We start from the raw sequence: 14,999 nt of genomic DNA on the forward strand, positions 1-14,999 counted from the left end.
TATCTCCCTAACCGTAGGCCATTCATGAGTGAGACAGAGTCACGGTTAACCACACAGACTCTGGAGCCAGATTGCCTGGTTCTGATTCTTGGCTCTGGTGCTGACTAGCCGCGTGAAACTGCAAAGCTGTCTAACTTGCTTCTGCCTCAGTGTGCTCATCCTAACATGGGGATAATGAAGCCTATTCATAAGTTGATGTGAGGATTAAATGAGTTGATGCATGTAAAGCTCCTAGAACAGGCCTGGCCCATGTTAAGGGCTTTGGTATGTGGTATTTTCCATCATACTTATCACTCTGAACCCCAATTTCCTCACTTGTGTATGGGATAATCCACCCTTGCATAGGGCCAGAGGCTTAAAAGTGGTGGCATAATGGGTCTAGCACAGTGCCGGGCGTGAACAGGTACTCAGCTCATGTTCGTCCTGCTGAACGAGTGAGACAGGCAGAGTATCCATCACTTCGAAGAGTTGGCTACGTACTTGTATGTAAGTTTGTGCATAAGTTGGGTGTCTAACTGGGAATTTTTCCTAGGTTCAATTTAAGTTACTCATGGATCTTATCATATAAAACTTTAACAGGAGAGAGAGACTTCATATGAGCTGAAAACTACACAATGACATGATAATGATTATGATGATTTTAATGATGATGATAAAGAAGCAGGCAGAGTTGTTTCCAGAGTTCTCCTTGGAGAGAGAACTCACACCCCTTTCCAGGGGTAGTGACAGGGCAGGTGTTGACTGAAATGTCATTTAGATAAGGAGGTGCATCCATGGCAGCTAAAGAGACCGGAAACAGGCTGGGAAGACTCAACTGGCAGTGGGTCAGGTAACAAAATGACGGAAATGGCATTCTTTAAATGCTCTCCCGCCAATCATCAGCTTAACTTGGCAGTCAAACTGCCCTAGGTGAGAGGTGGTCAGAGTGGATCTATGCAGCTAATTTCTCCATAAAACTGGAACGCATTATGACAACATCAACTGTAACCTTGCAAGCCTTCCGAGAAGTGGGAAGGTGCAGCATGACATTTTTCTTATCTTATGGATTGACAAGCTTGTTCTCAGGAAATACTGCGAGGTGGAACTTGTTGACTTTCACTGTTCAGCCCTCCGTGGTTGCATGCCAATCTCTCTTTCTTTCAGAGTCCTTCTTTTACCTGGTTATCAGGGTGAGGGGTTTAGATGATAATATAGCTTAAGATGTTATTTACTACCTTTGAAAGTATTTGTATTTTACAGTTTTTTAAAGACTAAAAAATAGCAGAGCACCATTTGAGGACCTCTTGGTATGAGATGCCTCAACATCCATAGGAGAAGTCTATGTTTTGGTGCAGGAGAAAGAACCATTTTCCTCTAAGTACATTTCGTTTATCCTCAGAGTCGACTGTGGCTTCCAGTTTCTGTCTTGGTCCTGAGAAAAGCAGCCTTTGCTCCATGTGAACGGCTGTTTGTCCTTGCTCTCTTGCTCCAGTGGCTCTTGACTTTTCATTTGTTTTCTCCTTTCTGCTCAGCTTAGCCTGCCAGTGGCTCACACAGGCTCCGTGTAGCTGCACGATTGGGTCTGAAGACAAAAAGGACTACCAAACTCAGCTTAAGTAAAGCGACCTTAACAAATACTCGAAACTACATCTTGTCTCAGAATTCTACATATAGCTACAAAGTCAGTTAGTTAAAAGTATTATGAATTTGCCATTTTTAGTCAAATGCAAGGCTGTACCTTGAATTTCTTCTTATAGGTTTGGATGATCACATCTTAAACCTGGAGGTAATCTAGGCTAATGGCTCGCAAACCTGATCCTTTGTGAACTTTAAAAAGTCGATTCCTGGGCCCTACCCCAGCCCCACTAAATTAGACTCGTGGTGGTTGGAGTCCAGGAATCCCGGGAATCTGTATTAGAAGGAATGACAACAACAACAACTCCTCCTGTGATACCTGTGCTACAGTCAATTGGCCTTTAGTCCAAGGACCAGCACTTGGGAACCAGTCCAACACTTTTTAGCTTGTGAATGTTGAAACTTAGGCCCAAGAAACTTGGCCGGTCACAGAGCAAGGCTGTAAGCAAATTGCCTCCAGGACTGGCTTTATGATTATCTTTAGCCTTTCCTTCGCAGTGACCACTTAGGGATGTTGACGGGCTAGCTGTGTTTCAAGTGAGAAGGGGCCGACATGTTTCTCCTTAACCAGCTGAGTAGCAGCTTTGCCTGCAGTTGGTACTCACAAGCCTCATCCTGTTCTATCAGTAATGGCTTTTAGTTTTCTAATGCCGCACTGGGCCTACTTTTTATTTAAAGGGCTTTCTATTATGGTTAAAGAATACTCCATTGTTGCTTAATTTCTAAATCAAGTGTGCACAAAGGATTTGTTGATGCAATGTTGCGCTCAGACAAGTTTTTGAAATTGCCCTGTGTAACTGTATTAAGTGCAGAACCCGGAATGCTAATTTGTCTGATGGGAAAGGGGAAAAACAGAATCTATATATTATTAAACCATTTGGGTGATAAACAGCATTGCCCCTCAAAAGTCCTAATCACTCTTTTTAGTCATCAGATTTAAATTGTAATTGAAACAGGGTCAGTGCCTTGGAAAAGCACACGCCATGTTTTGTTAACATAATCAGAAAAACAGAGTTGCTCCAAACCTTTTCCCCATCTGTCAGTCATTGTATTAAATGCTTCTGCAATTTTATTAGAATTCTCTGTCTCTGCAGATGCCAGTCAGCTGTGAAATTGAAATTGCAATAGAAATATTACATTTTCATCCACAGTGGAAACTGAGAAAGTCCATTTTTTTTGACAGGCAAGGAAATGGCATGACCTTGTCAACTGGGTCATTTCTCAGTTTGGGTTTGAAGGCAGTTTTTGGCTCCTGTCTGGAAAGGGAGAAAGGAAGGTGGCTCTGCCTTTCTGTTGGCTTTCTCTGGCAATTTGATCAACAAGTATCCTCCACGGTTCACAGATGGAGAGCTTTTGAGCTTTTCTGAATGCAACCCATTTTTCTTTCTCTCTCTTCCTCTGAGAAAATTGAGGTTGTGCTGGAGAATCTTTAGTGCTTGAGAGGTCCAGAAATTTCAACAAGATGTTAGCTCTAACATTTTAAAGTTTTCTAGTGGGTAGGGAGGATTAATGGCAGTGATAAATAGTTCTTCTTGTACTCTGAGTTGGGCCTGAAGTAGCGGTCAAGAATGATAGTTGGATTGTCTTTCCTTGAGACACTTTTTCTTTTCTTATTTTCATGGGTAGTTCCCTATCATTTGTTTGGCTTTGCTTAAATGTCACTATCTCTTGGAAGAGTTCCTTGATCAGCCTTATCCACTCCCTCGAGACCAGGTTATTTGCACCTGCTTTGAGCTGTGATTACTATTACTACTGTTACCCACCTACTGGCTTTAATGTCTGCCTTCCTTCAGAGCTTGTAGACTTTCTGAGGGACAGAGACCCTGTTTATCTTGCTCATTATTATATCTCCAGGCTTAGAATGGTGTGGGTTCATGAGAGTTGGATAGGTCAATATTTGTTAAAAGAATGAATGATGAAATAAAAGGTACCTCCAAAAACAACCTAGGTGAGAGGTACGGGGAAATTAAGAAGACCAGAACTAGGATAAGGGAATACAGGATGGAATTCCATAGAATGGTATGTAGAATAGGAGCCAGAGAAATTATAGTAAAGACATAATGGGAACTCTTCATAACAGCAGTTATAATCTCTCCAAGGTTTTGAGGTGGAGGGGAAAAGTTGAGGTGGATCCTTCACCTTCAGTTTCAACTGTAAATATTTTGTGGTTTGGAAGGAAATGATAAGGAGATATTTATTCACATAGGTATGTTGTAGTACCCTAAGTATCAACTTGAGTTGAAGAGACCTGGCCTAGCACCTTTTATATTCAGCACAGAGCCCAGCTTAGGCTAGTTACTGTGAATTTGTGCTATCACATGCTAGACCCTGTGTTGAGGGCCTCTCGAACATTATCTCATTTAATCCTCAAAATAATTCTATGACTCTAGGTATAGTTTTCAATCCTCCTTCTACAGATATGGAAACTGAAGCATACAGAGACTATCTGACTTGCCCAGGGTCACATAGCTAATTAGTGGTGAAGCTGCAGTTTGAATCTATGACTATTGAATTTCAAAGCTCAACAAACTTCTAACCATGATGATGTGCTGTATCTCCATGCAGACCAGGATAGGTGTTTGATAAATCCCTATTTAATTGCCTGAAGAAAGACTATGGGGATACAGGAAGGATTGTCCACTGGATGAGCCAGATGGTTCTCACAAGGTTGCCTGGAAATGAGGTAGCTGGAAGGGTGGTCCCCCTTTCGTCAAAGGGAGCAGCTGTGCCTCTACTTTACACAAGCTTTTTAGGTGCTTTCAGCTGGGGCTTCTAGACTGTTGTGCAACTCCCCTAAGCAGCTGGTGCCCCAGTCATACTGGTTTTCCAGACTTGGAAGGCTGCTTCCTTGAAAACCCTGTAAAGAGAGAAAGCAGCAGGGAAGGGGTCCATTTCGTGGCGCACAACTGGTGCTGTGTCCAGCTGTGCCTGATGCTAGCATGTCTGTGGGATGCTCAGAGAATGGGGGACCATATGCACTGTCCTGCTGCTGAGTTCTTGCCTGAGAGTTCCAGCCTACACTGTGTGACAGTTATGTGGTCTTTGTCTACCCTCCTTGCTTGCCAAGACCTGATGAGAGGAGCAAGCATCCCTCAGACTTGAGGCAACAGGATAAAAGCTATAATACAGACGACGAGTTTGCTGACGCTCCTTCCCTTCTTGTGAGTTTCTATGCGTGATGGCCTTCAGTGTTTGCTCTTCAGTCTGTTTAAGCATCATTATCTCAAAAGTGACTACTGTTTATTGAACACTTTTATCATGTGCCATACTATGAGCTAATTGTGTTGTTACAGCATCGCTTATTCTCTACAGTCATGCTCTAGGAAATATTACAATCTCTATTCACAGATGAAAAACACCTATAGCTTGTGGAGGCTTAGTAACTTCCCTAAGTTCACATGCTAGTAAGCTGTAGAGCTAGACACCATCTAGGTCCATCTGACTCCAGAGTTCAGTTTTAAAATCAGTACATCATGCTGCCACTCTATGCAATGCTGAAGAACTGGCTGGATCACTTTAATGGGCATTGTCTTTGAAGTCATCTTTCTGGTGCAGCTTTGAGATGCACCATAGCTGGGAGGTATATTAATGCAGCAGGTGGGCAGTTTATTTCATTGCCAGGACTGCTCCATGTCTGGGACTGCCCCTTCATCAACAAAGTCCATGCATAGGACCACAGAGGCAATTAAATCTACTTAGGAGCCAGTACTTCCCCAGGGGATATAAAAGCCTCTCCAGAACATTCCGGTCTCCTCTGTAGAGCTAGCTGGATACTTAGCTTCACCAGTGTTTTCGTCCCCTAGGCGATAAGCCCTATGGCTTCCAAAAACCTCTCTGGGAAAAACCTCTGGGAGGCACCTGCTATTTTTGAGTACCGTCTTCCTTTGCTGGCAAGCTTCCAGAATTTAATTATGGCGCCTGGATTAGTGTAAGACCATCACGTTCCATCTGCTACTGTACTTAGTTCCTTTCCCCCTCAAGAGAAGATGCCATTTCCACATCCCTCTTCCAATTTCCATTTGGAGTCAGGCTTGTCCAAGGGCTTAACTGCTGTCTGGTGGGTGCCTTTGGGCTGGTGTATTGCTTCTGATATCTGCTGAAACTGGCTGCCACCAGCCTTGGAATTTGCTTTCTGCACTTTGTCAGAGCCCTACCCTGCACACACTTTCTTTTTATAAAGTCCACAGTAGACTCGAGTATAAGAAAGGTTGGGGTAGACTGACTTTTGAGCATTGGCAAATCGCTGCCGTTCCTCCTGATCAAAGGTAACCAGAGATCAGCGGCACATTTAAGAAGCTGAAAATTGTCATCGTGCTTAATACCCTTAAGCATTCCTGGAAGTCTCCTTACATGGTGGCAGCTCATGCCTCAAAGCCTCAGTCTGTTCAGAAGGATGGCCTGCCTGAAGTGCATAGTCTGGGTTATCCCAGCAGAGGGGGTGGGCTGCTCACTGTGAGGGGGCAAAACAGGTGCATCTTATTCATGGACTTGGAAAGTTTCTGAAAAAGTGTGAAATTTGGGTTTGGGAAAGTTGGACTGTCCCAGTGGCAAGAAAGGGCTTTTGTCTTTATAGGATCCTTGCACTAATGATTTCGTCTAGCAAACATCTTTTCCTGTAAATGTGATTTGTTGGGCTTCTTAAAGTGGGGTCCACCTGCAACAGGGAGCTTTTACTGCCTGTGGAATGCTCTGCACCCCCTCCCCAAAGATATCCATGTCAAACCCCTGGAACCTGTGGATGTTACCCTGTTTGGCAAAAAGGTTTTTGCAGATGTGATTAATTAAGGATTATGGGAAGAGGAGATCATCTTGGATTAGCAGGTGGGCCCCAAATGCCATCACAAACATTCTCATAAGAGAGAAGAGACAGAGGAAGAGGAGGAGGCAAATGTGATCACAGAGGCAGAGATTGGAGTGATGTGGCCACAACTCAAGGAATACCTGCAGTCACCAGATGCTGGAAGAAAGAACGGATTCTCTTCAGGAGCCTCCAGAGGGAATGTGGCCCTGTGGACACCTTGATTTCAGACTTAAGACATGATAAATTTCTATTGTTTTAAGCCACCCAGTTTGTGGTCATTTGTTATAGCAGCCACAGGAAACGAATACACTACCTTTATCAGTGTAACTAAGTTCTTACTTATATTTCCCTCCTTTCAAGAGAGTTTATGCCTTGTTTGCCTGTGTTACAAATTCTTTGCTGTGTGCATGTATATTAATAACTGCTGACTGTAAGACACTCAACAGTTTTAAAAGTTCTTTGAGCAAATCTATGAAGGTGAACAAGGTTTATGTACTCAGTTCACGCTTGAGGTTAAATGCCTTGCTCTGGAGTCCACCTAGCCTTGAATTGGCAACCTAGCTTAGTAGTTAAGAAGTAGTATCCTTCTCTCTTTTCTCTGCATGTGCCCTCATTGGACATTGTCCTGTTTAAAATGTAGCGAGGGAAGTGAAACACCACGGAGTAGTTAAGAAGAGGTTCTCAAATCAGAATGGTTGGGTCTAAACCTTGTCTCCCTTTTTTATTAGCTGTGTGACTTTGAGCAAGTTATTTGAACTCTCTGTGCCTCAGTTTCCTTTAACAACACCTACCTGATAGGGTTTTTGTGAAGTTTAAATTACTTAGTTCATGTGATACACTTGTTCATGTAGTAGGAGGAGACCCTTAAACACATGATAAATCTTAAACAATGTGAAGTTATTAGTATTTCTATCAGTGCTAGGCCTGGAACCAGTGGGAGACAAATAAATGGTTGGTATGTCGAACTACAGGTGAGGAAATCTGAGCTCAGGAAGTTGAAATAATGCACCAGTGTTGACATAGCTGGTGAATGGCAGATCAGGGAGCACCCAGTTTACAAACATGATTGTGTGAATTCCCAGAGGAGAAAATCTTTCTAGATGAAATGTTGAGTTGGGTGTGATTTTGAAAATGTGTATCATCTAGCTTCCCAGGTTCCCCAGTGTGGATGACATGCCAAGTCTGCCTTTAGGTTTCTTGTTCCAGATCTTTCTCACCTATCCATTAAACTTAGCCTGGCTTGTGCCCTTTTTTCTAGGGACACAGTTTTTCTCCAGGTGGCAGCTATCTACTCTGAGACTCATCAGCACTAATAAGTATGTGGATATTAATGTGTTAATATCAGTTTTTCCAGGTGAAATGTTTGCATTTTAACAAGAATGTTCAGTTTATTATGCCTGAATATTGTTGGTTGGGCTTGGGGAGAATATACAAATATCACCCCTTTCTTTTGTCTCTGAGTGTGGATCCAAGTGACTCAGACAAATGATTGCCGTTGTTCCTAATAAGCTGTGTTATGGCACACACTTTGAGACCTGTAGGTACATGAGCCTGCTAACATCTCACTTCAGGATTCAATAGCTTTATCTACCCAGTGCATTGCAGGCATTTGTGCAGGGACAATTTTTTTATTATTATTATATTTCATGGCAGAGAACAGACTAAAATACATGTTCTTGGCAAGAGGCTTGATTGTCCAAAGAGAACTCAGAATGGGCCAACCCTTGCTTTCTGTATTTGTAAATTGAGAAGTGGAACTAGATAGCTTATAAATGTCTCTTCCCTCCCTCTTAATATTCAGTACATTTCAATTATGAACATGTTCCATGTAACCTTCCCATGTCCATGCCAAGTCATGTCAGATTTGAGACTAGAATCTAGGATTCTTGACCTCCCCAGTGCAGTTTCCTTTTACTCCTCAATGCCCCGACCTTCCCACCCATGCCCATTTTTTTTGATGGAATGAAAATCAATGTCATTGCCCTGAAACGATATATTCAAAGGTGCCATATAGTATTTATGATGTTTATTGGAAATGTACAATGTTTTGTCCAGAGATATACTTCTGATCATTAGACTGATGTAAACAACTGTCCATTTGGGAGAGGTTTAATTACCAACTCCAGATGTCAAGAGAAGCTGGTTCCAGGACTCCAGCAACATGGCTCTTTCTCTCTGCTAGCAGGTATCTTCCACCCCGCAAGCAGACTTGCACACTGGACACCTCACATCTCAGCAGTGAGAACAGATGCTCCAGACACCTAGAAATAAAGAGGAGATGGCTGGCGACCAAATATGCAGGGGTTCCTAGGCCACATGCTTTGCACATTTTCTCCCTTTTCTCTGGTTTCTGGGAACGGTCTGTATGACTCTCCTTTTTGAAGTGCTGAGGAAATTGGAATATTTTGGCACTTTGCTCTATATAACCTCCTCTTTTTGTAACATCCCCATTTTTCTTATTTTTCTCTCAAAAGGAGTAATTGTGATAAAACCCAGTGAATCTTCTACTCAAGTGCTAGACACATTATACGACTGTAGCATGGTATGGGTGTTCATTGCTCTGTAACGGGGTGCTGGCAGAAGCCAATATGCTTTAGATTACAGATTCAGTGCTGGTGTCACTCATAAGATATGTGTATATGTACAGCATTTGCTACTACAGAATTATGTATCATCTACCTCTACTCACTCTTTATGTAATTGCAGCTCCATGGCTTTAAACACCATCTCTATGGTGACAGTTTTCAAATTAATATCTCTAGTTCCAACCTCTTTCTTGAATTTCAAACTCAGTATTCAATTGCATACAATGTTGTACATGATCCATAACCTATACTTTTCAATGAGGACTCTGCTCCAGCCCCATAAACCTCTTAACAGGTACACAGATACTCCTTCCACATAGCTGTGTTCACTCAGTTCACATAGTTGTATGCCTCATTGACTTCATTTCTTCATGTCTCTGCTAAAATGTCAATTAAAAAAAAAGTATTTGCGATCAGAAAACTTGCACAAGCCTCTTAGATAGCCTCATCCAACAGAAGGAAGACAGCAGAAGAAAGAAGAACTACAGTCCTGCACCCTGTGGAACAAAAACCACATTCACAGAAAGATAGACAAGATGAAAAGGCAGAGGACTATGTACCAGATGAAGGAACAAGATAAAACCCCAGAAAAACAAGCAAATGAAGTGGAGATTGGCAGCCTTCCAGAAAAATAATTCAGAATAATGATAGTGAAGATGATCCAGGACCTCAGAAAAAGAATGGAGGCAAAGATCGAGAAGATGCAAGAAATGTTTAAATGCCAATAAAATGGACAACCTGGAAGAAATGGACAAATTCTTAGAAAGGTGTTACCTTCCAAGACTGAACCAGAAAGAAATAGAAAATATGAACAGACCAATCACAAGTAATGAAATTGAAATTAAAAATCTTCCAACAAACAAAAGTCCAGGACCAGATGGCTTCACAGGTGAATTCTCTCAAACATTTAGGGAACAGATAACACCCATCCTTCTCAAAGTTTTACAGAAAATTACAGAGGAAGGAACACTCCCAAACTCATTCTGTGAGGCCACCATCACCCAGATACCAAAACCAGACAAAGATACTACAAAGAAAGAAAATTACAGACCAGTATCACTGATGAATATAGATGCAAAAATCCTCAACAAAATACTAGCAAACAGAATCCAACAACACATTAAAAGGATCATACACCATGATCAAGTGGGATTTGTTCCAGGGATGCAAGGATTCTTCAATATACACAAATCAATCAGTGTGATACACAGTATTAACAAACTGAAGAATAAAATCCATATGATCCTCTCAATAGATGCAGAAAATGCTTTTGACAAAATTCAACACCCATTTATGATAAAAACTTTCCAGAAAGTGGGCATACAGGGAACCTACCTCAACATAGTAAAGGCCATATATGACAAACCCACAGCAAACATCATTCTCAATGCTGAAAAACTGAAATCATTTCCTCTAAGATCAGGAACATGAGAAGGATGTCCACTCTCACCACTATTATTCAACCTAGTTTTATAAGTCCCAGCCATGGAAATCAGAGAAGGAAAAGAAATAAAAGGAATACAAATTGGAAAAGCAGAAGTAAAACTGTCACTTTGCAGATGACATGATACTATACATAGGGAATCCTAAAGATGCCACCAAAAAACGACTAGAGCTAATCAATGAATTTGGTAAAGTTTCAGGATACAAAATTAATGCACAGAAATCTCTTGCATTCCTATACACTAATGATGAAAAATCTGAAAGAGAAATTAAGGCAATACTCCCATTTACTATTGCAACAAAAAGAATAAAATACCTAGGAATAAACCTACCTAGGGAGACAAAAGACCTATGTGCAGAAAACTATAAGACACTGATGAAAGAAATTAAAGATGATACCAACAGATGGAGAGGTATACCATGTTCTTGGATTGGAAGAATCATTATTGTGAAAATGACTGTACTACCCGAAGCAATCTACAGAGTCAATGCAATCCCTATCAAATTACGAACGGCATTTTTTACGGAACTAGAACAAAAATCTTAAAATTTGTATGGAGACCCGAAAGACCCCAAATAGCCAAAGCAGTCTTGAGGGAAAAAAACGGAATTGGAGGAATCAGACTCCCTGACTTCAGACTATACTACAAAGCTACAGTAATCAAGACAATATGGTACTGGCACAAAAACAGAAGCATAGATCAATGAAACAAGGTAGAAAGCCCAGAGGTAAACCCACGCACCTATGGTCAACTACTCTATGACAAAGGAGGCAAAGATATACAACAGAGAAAAGACAGTCTCTTCAGTAAATTGTGCTGGGAAAACTGGACAGCTACATGTAAAAGAATGAAATTAGAACATTCCCTGACACCATACACAAAAATAAACTCAAAATGGATTCAAGACCTAAATATAAGACCAGACACTATAAAACTCTTAGAGGAAAACATAGGAAGAACACTCTTTGACATAAATCACAGCAAGATCTTTTTCAATCCTCCTCCTAGAGTAATGGAAATAAAAAGAAAAATAAACCAATGGGACGTAATGAAACTTCAAAGCTTTTGCACAGCAAAGGAAACCATAAACAAGAAGAAAAGACAACCCTCAGAATGGGAGAAAATACTAGCAAACGAATCAACAGACAAAGGATTAATCTCCAAAATATATAAACAGCTCATGCAGCTCAATATTAAAGAAACAAACAACCCAATCCAAAAATGGGCAGAAGACCTAAACAGACATTTCTCCAAAGAAGACATACAGATGGCCAAGAAGCACATGAAAAGCTGCTCAACATCACTAATTATTAGAGAAATGCAAATCAAAACTACAATGAGGTATCGCCTCACACCAGTTAGAATGGGCATCATCAGAAAATCTACAAACAACAAATGCTGGAGAGGGTGTGGAGAAAAGGGAACCCTCTTGTACTGTTGGTGGGAATGTAAATTGGTACAGCCTGTATGGAGAACAGTATGGAGGTTCCTTAAAAAACTAAAAATAGAATTACCATACAATCCAGCAATCCCACTACTGGGCATATACGTAGAGAAAGCCATAATTCAAAAAGACACATGCACCCCAATGTTCATTGCAGCACTATATATAATAGACAGGTCATGGAAGCAACCTAAATGCCCATTGACAGACAAATGCGTAAAGAAGATGTGGTACATATATACAATGGAATATTACTCAGCCATAAAAAGGAAGGAAATTGGGTCATTTGTTGAGATGTGAATGGATCTAGAGACTGTCATACAGAGTGAAGTAAGTCAGAAAGAGAAAAACAGATGTCGTATATTAACGCATATATGTGGAACCTGGAAAAATGTTACAGATGAACCAGTTTGCAGGGCAGAGATTGAGACACACATGTGGAGAACAAGCGTTATGGACACCAAGGGGGCAAAGCAGTGGGGGGTGGTGGTGGTGGTGATGGTGTGATGAACTGGGAGATTGAGATTGACATGTATACACTGATGTGTATAAAATTAATGATTAATAAGATCCTGCTGTATAAAAAAAAAATAAAATTCAAGAATTAAATAAAAGCATTTGCAGCTTTTATTACAAAGGATTAATATCTCTAATATAAAGAGTTTCCTAAAATAGAGAAGAAAATTGTCAACAATAAAAAGAAAAGTGACATAAGGATATGAACAGAAAGATCATAGGATAAGAAATGCGTATGGCTTTTAACCATATAAAAGATGCTCAGTCTCACCCATAACAATAGAAATGAAGACTAAAACTATCCAGAGAGATACCATTATTGACCACAGACTTTTTGGGGAAAGCTGTGGGGAAACAGGCACTTTCATTCATTGCTGTTGGGAATTTGGGGTGATACAGGCACGGTGGAGGGGAATTTGGCAATAGTTAGCAAATCACACAATTATTTATTCTTTGACACAGAAATTCCCCTTTTAGGAAGGTACCAGGACTTGCTGGGGTGGCAGCTGAGGGTGAGGGGATTTAATGGAGAGTGGAGGAGGCAGACATTGAGTATTAATCTTGGTCCCACAGTCAAATGTAGCCACCAACCTCCTTCTTGTAAGTTTCTCTTTAGGAAGAGAGGCTCATGGAACTGTGGAGTACCTGTCACTAAAACCTGACTGGAGAAATAGTTCTGTTGGGTAGAAGGAGTGGACTCTTGTTCTTTAATCTTTTTCTTACTATTCATTACCACCTATCACATTATGTAATTATTTATTTATTATCTTCTCCCCTGCTAGAATGTAAGCTTCATGAGAGTGGGGCTTCCTGCCCCATTCCTTGTATCAACACTGCTGAGACAGTGCCTGGCTCATAATAGATGTCAGTAATATTTTTACTGGATGAATAAAAAGAAAATGAATGAATGAATAAGCAAGACTGAGCCAGAGACTATGTTTTCTATCGGTGAGTCTATATATTGTATGATGTTTATAAAACATAATAAACATTTGTAGAGTTACATATTGTATATATGATTTTTTTTTAGGATTTTTTTTGATGTGGACCATTTTTAAAGTCTTTATTGAATTTGTTACAATATTGCTTCTGTTTTATATTTTGATTTTTGAGCATGAGGCATGTGGGATCCCAACTCCCTGACCAGGGATTGGAGCCACACCCACTGCATTGGAAGGCGACGTCCCAACCACTGGACTGCCAGGGAAGTCCCTGTGTATATGATTTTCAACCATCTGAAAAAATTTAATATTAGTTGTAATTTCATAAGTAAGAGATGAATAAAATATCCTTGTAAAAATGAATACCTTACAGATAAGGCAAGAATTGCCTTTGTCCACTGCCCTAAATTCCTTCTGGTTTGCTACGTATCATTCTAGACCCATCTGGATTCAAACAACGTTTCTATCTGTATCTCAGTATCATTGCAATCAATAATCATCTGTGCATTCTTACTAAGTATATATCTTCATTGTGAATGCACGTGTGTGTGTGTGTGATGAATGGTATTAGACAGTGCATATTCTGCAACTTTCGCTTTTCATTCAGAATGTAGGAGTTGAGGAAGATGGCGGAAGGGCAAGATGTGGAGATCACCCTCCTCCCCACAGATACATCTGAAATACTTCTACACGTGGAACTGCTCCTATAGAACACCCACTGAACGCTGGCATAAGACCTCAGAGCTCCCAAAAGGCAAGAAACTCCCCACATACCTGGGTAGGGCCAAAGAAAAAAGAAAAAACAGAGACAAAAGAATAGGGATGGGACCTGCACCAGTGGGAGGGAGCTGTGAAGGAGGAAAGGTTTCCACACACGAGGAAGCCCCTTTGCGGGTGGAGACTGCAGGTGGCGGAGGGGGGAAGCTTTGGAGTCATGGAGGAGAGCGCAGCAACAGGGGTGCAGAGGGCAAAGCGGAGAGATTCCCGCACAGAGGATCAGTGCCGACCAGCACTCACCAGCCCCAGAGGCTTGTCTGCTCACCCGCCAGGGCAGGTGGGGGCTGGGAGCTGAGGGTCGGGCTTCGGAGGTCGGATCCCAGGGAGAGGACTGGGGTGGGTGGCGTGATCACAGCCTGAAGGGGCTAGTACGCCACCGCTAGCCGGGAGGGAGTCCAGGAAAAAGTCTGGAGCTGCCGAAGAGGCAAGACTTTTCCCGCTTTGTTTCCTGGTGCATGAGGAAAGGGGATTAAGAGCGCCGCTTAAAGGAGCTCCAGAGACGGGCGCAAGCTATGGCTATCAGCATGGATCCAAGAGACGGGCAAGCGCTTCAGGCTCGCCCCGCAGCCATGCCCCTCCCTTCCCCTGGCCTGAGTGAGCCAGAGCCCCTGAATCAGCTGCTCCTTTAATCCCATCCTGTCTGAGTGAAGAATAGATGCCCTCAGGCAACCTATACGCAGAGGCAGGGCCAAATCCAAAGCTGAACCCTGGGAGCTGTGCGAACAAAGAAGAGAAAGGGAAATCTCTCCAGCAGCCTCAGGAGCAGCGGATTAACGCTCCACAATCAGCTTGATGTACCTGCATCTGTGGAATACCTGAATAGACAATGAATCATCCCAAATTGAGGAGGTGACAGAACACCCCAAAGTTAGCAGA

This window comes from Neophocaena asiaeorientalis, unplaced genomic scaffold (genome assembly GCF_003031525.2).
Source record: "Neophocaena asiaeorientalis asiaeorientalis breed wild unplaced genomic scaffold, Neophocaena_asiaeorientalis_V1.1 scaffold43, whole genome shotgun sequence".
NCBI lineage: Eukaryota > Metazoa > Chordata > Mammalia > Artiodactyla > Phocoenidae > Neophocaena > Neophocaena asiaeorientalis.